This window comes from Papaver somniferum, unplaced genomic scaffold (assembly GCF_003573695.1).
Source record: "Papaver somniferum cultivar HN1 unplaced genomic scaffold, ASM357369v1 unplaced-scaffold_154, whole genome shotgun sequence".
Classification (NCBI taxonomy): domain Eukaryota; kingdom Viridiplantae; phylum Streptophyta; class Magnoliopsida; order Ranunculales; family Papaveraceae; genus Papaver; species Papaver somniferum.
In genome coordinates, this window is record NW_020624820.1 from 8,766,147 (window position 1) to 8,770,716 (window position 4,570).

The 4,570-nt window shown below is 37.8% G+C and overlaps 1 long non-coding RNA gene across 1 annotated transcript; it reads right to left on the reverse strand.

The window, feature by feature from the left end:
• Positions 1 to 2,991: 2,991 nt before the first annotated feature.
• On the reverse strand, positions 2,992 to 4,570 carry LOC113336752. The gene is made up of 4 exons (XR_003354006.1): positions 4,454 to 4,570; positions 4,226 to 4,338; positions 3,483 to 3,961; positions 2,992 to 3,122 (listed from the first exon to the last, which is right to left on the reverse strand). It is a non-coding gene; the product is annotated as an uncharacterized LOC113336752 (long non-coding RNA).

The window sequence follows — 4,570 nt, forward strand, 5'->3', positions numbered from 1 at the left end:
TATCTTATCAATTGCGCGGTGTGAAACTTGAAAGGTAATTCCCCTTAGCCACGAATTGTCTAACCATTTGGTGTAGTTTACTTTTGCTTTTTTCAAAAGACTCCATAGCTATATCGTGATCACGGAGAAAATAAGCATTCATGGCTTCGAATAACGTAACTAACCCACCATTACAACTATGAAGTTTCTTCTTCAACCGGTTGTGAGATGACTCCGCCGTGCTTGTAGCTTGGTTGTCAAAGTGCCTATATTGGTTAGTGAATGCCGCTACAAACTTCTCTTTGTGCGGATCCAACCAATTATCCAACAAATACTTCACAACACTTGGATAACTTCTTTTCCAATGAGCCACTAACATACGAGCTCTATCCTCATATACGTCTACGGTGATAGAATGTATCAAGGCTCTCCACTCCATTTTTAAACTATCCCATTTTAGTTCCCCCAACTTGTCATCCTTCTTATATTTCTCCTTGGCTTCCTCTTGTTGATGTAACAATAGTTTCTTTATTCTATCCATTTCGCTTTTTTGGTTGGACGGACAATGCGCATGCACTTAGTTTCAATACTTTTCCACAAGTGGAACGTGCAAAGAAGGTTATGAGCTTCCGGGAAAACCCTCTTTATTGCATTCAACAAAGCTTGTTTCTTGTCAGTAATAATCACCTTTAGAGTGTATCCCTCTTCGTAGAATAGCTTCACTTGGTTTAATGCTCACACATAGCTTTCTTCAAGCTCATTCTTCAAGAAGCAAAAACCAACACTAAAAGGAGTATTTGTAGAAGTTTGCCCGACAATGTTAAACAACGGCATCTCAAACTTGTTGGTTTTGTATGTGCAATCCATTAGAAGCACTTGATGAGAGCACCGTGCCAAATTTACAAACTCGGGATGAGCCAATAAAAGATGTTTATTCTTCCTTTCTCATCTTCATCGTGGAAAACCGAGTAATTGTGCGCCTCCCCCAAATGCCTTAATTGTTGCATTTCGTTCCTTTGTTCCCATTTCTTATTCTTCAATTTTGTTCTTGCGTTGTAGATGTTAGGCAAAGTAGAAGCATTTTGTGGGTTTCTTTCCTTTAAGTGAGCGAGGATATCAATGGGCTTCATACGAATTTCTGTCAATGACTCTACGATCTTCTCTTCTTCTTCAGTAATGCGTCCAGCATAAGAGTTTGTTAGCAAACTATCCGGTATAGGGTGGTTATGAAAACCGCATACAACTTTCTCCAAAAACCACTTTTTTGTCGCGTTCCTTTTAAATTGAAGCTTGAAGGGGCATCGGGTATTCTTAGAGAAGGAAGTAGTCATCTTCCTCTTTGTCTTTGCTTCGTGCACGATACCTTTTTTTGCGTGACTTCTATGCTTTCCACTACACTCGCAAACCATTTGAAAGGAAACATCACTAGTGGTACCATTACAAACTATGATACACTTAATCAACTTGCCTCGTTCTCTAGCCACTACTTTGCATCTTCTTCAACTATACCATTTTTCGGGATTAGCAACGGCTGCCCGCAATTACAAAACGGACTTGAATAGTAGCCAGCCGTTGCGAAAGTTGACGTTGCATTTATTTTGCAACATCTCTTAAGCTGTTGCGAATTTTTCGCATCGGTTTTCGGTTCAAACAAGTGATTTTTCCTTCACTTCGCAACGCTTTCTACATTTGCGAAAAGATTTAGCAACAGCTGGCTGTTGTTGATATTCTTGTCGCCACAGCCTGAAGCAGTGCGGAATGAAAGATTCGCAACAAGCTATATATCCGTTGCAAAATTTAGAACCAAAAACACTTTGGAACGGCTAATCTTAGCCGGACCCGGTTTTATTATTCTGGTTCTAAATTTAGCAACAGTTCATGCGCGTTGCTAAATGTTTGCAACTAAAAAAAAAAGTCATGTCTACCATCGGATGACCTAGTCAAGAGTTCCCTGGAAAATTTTCAGGCCGATAATTCACTGAAAGAGACATCAATTTCCCATTGAACAAAGAAAGGGACATTAAGTGTGCATTGAACAAAGATGTTCTCCATTACTAATAGAAAAAATCAGTAAACATTTCTAAAGTTTCTAAAAAAAATGATAACTACAACCAAAAAAATCTGGAATCCCCACTTAAGTTTATAAATGTAGCAGTGTAATGCTTAATTGGACAATAAATGTAAAAAATAGGAGGACAACGACCTTAACCTTAGGAATTTTCTTTCGCATACCTAGATGGGCACCAAGCTCAATCACATGCAATTTTGACGTAATTTGCCCAGCATTGGTGGTCTTCGTGACAAAACAAATGATCCTCATTTATCATAAGCCTGATGAATTGCATGAAACGTGTACAACAAAGAGAAACATTGGCAAACCCCTGAAACATAGGAAAATCAATTGTTAACCACTTTAGTGAGAATACCATTTACCATAGAAAACTCCAGATACACTAAGAACGAAATAAGAAAGATAATGAAAAAAATCATCATCCTTGTCACTTTGATATCCATGTGTTGGACCAAATAGAGTAACAATAAATCAAGCCAAGTAAACTCCTATCTTGGACATAGTATATCGGTAGAAAAGTTAAACTTCTCATAAAGTGTGTTCATACCACCTAAGAAATGCAGGCACTTGTAATGCTTGGACACTATTCACAGAATTTGATTGAACATTTATTCTATCAGAATCCACCTAACTACTTATTCCAAACTACCTGGTACTGCAAGAATTTCTGCCATGTAATTTCTGTTGATGCCTAAGCTACCTGCGCCTCCAATGTAACTGCAGTCTGCTCCTATAGCCACATTACTAGCACCAGAGACAAATGTCAGTAAATAAAGACTTACTGCAATGCGTTTCTTCTGAACAACATCACTTGATGCATTCCTTGCAAACAGAATTAGCCATCATATTAAGCACACCAATTAATCTTCCAAAACTAGGGGAGAAGGCATGACGTTACTGTAAGGAAGTAAGAGAAGTGGAGAAGGCATCTTACCAAACAGGATTGCTTTCGTGAAGGATGAATGTTTATTGAGTGTACAATCCCATATGTACTTCTCAAACACCAGTCGCCAAGCACAAATCAACCCTTAATCTATCCTTGCAGCATTCTTCATCGAGTTCTCCATAATCCCTGGATTTAAGTTCATAATTCATAAACCAGATTACACGAAACAAACCAAAATCATCTCTAAGAATACCAACCTAAGTAAGGCTACCAAATTTATGAAATTTACAAGCAGACAAAACTGAAGTGAACATACATGATAAGCTTGAGAAAGAGCTAAAGATAACATGCTTAAATTCCAAGCACCCTCAAGCATGTTTAAAATTACTGTAAGATTCACTTATCAGGCTCTCAACATGATACATTCATTGCAATATTATGCTTATGCATTATGGATTTGAAGAGCCATTCAGTAGGCGATATAATGAGAGCATACTGCAATAACTTGTATAAAAGAAGACATCAAAATAAAATGCAGGATCTTACTGTTATTAGAGGTGCAATAATTGACGCCTTTCCATATGTGTCTGCTGCAATTGGTAACTTATATAACAGCTATTGAGATATAAAAAAGGGACTGGGTTTTGGTGGCAATAGATATTTGCAACCGTTAGATAATTTTTACTGAAAATAAGTTCATATGCCATTACTCTTCTACGTTCATACTGGAAGAGGTAATCACCCTGGACACTAGTGATTAAGAGTGAAAAAACTGAGGAACTATAAACCAGAAAATGACATATCAATGGAAATGATAAACGATAAAAGAAAAAAAAAACTGGACGCAGCCACTCCCGATGGGCACTTCTCTTTCCCAGCATTGAGTGTTGCAATTACTTCTTTTAAACTTTCAAATGTTTTGCTTTTGGCTGTCGAGTTCGCTAGATTCATGGAACTCTAATGATTGAAGGTTGCTTCCTGGAAGATATCCTGCACTTGTTAGGCGTGGATCCAATTTCAAGTTCCTAGAAGGACCAAATTGCAGATATTAGACCATACTGAATAGTAAACCATTGATTAATTCAAAATCACAATAGTTTGATCATAATATTTGTATAGGTGATATCATTGAGCAACCGCAGTAACAAAATACGCAAGAGAAGACAGTGGGGAGAGGATCATAAAAAGGTTAGTTCAGAGTTGCGTGAAGGGAGTCGATTTTACGCGGCGTTCAGACGAGAAGTGAGATTTAGAAGGAATTGTGAAACTCGATTTTTATGTGTACTTACTGTGGCTTGGCATGCCTCTTGAAAAAGGACTTTATCCTCTCCATAGCGTCTTTAAGAGAAGGGAGATCAATGGAAAAGGTTATGCTGAGCCAATTTTTGAGACCTAGTACATCCTACAACAAATTCCAAGTGCTAATAAGAAAAATAATCTTAGACACGCACCTAGAATAGGTGATTCGGATGAAGTTGTTTAAGCAAAGAATAATGACTTTTAGCAAAGACACACACCTGGGAGAGTAATGACTTTTTCATCTCTCGCCAGCTTAATGCAGAAGTCCATATCATCAGAAATGTCTTCCATAAGTGAAGTATCCAGCTTTACCATGACAAACATGGATCCTTCTG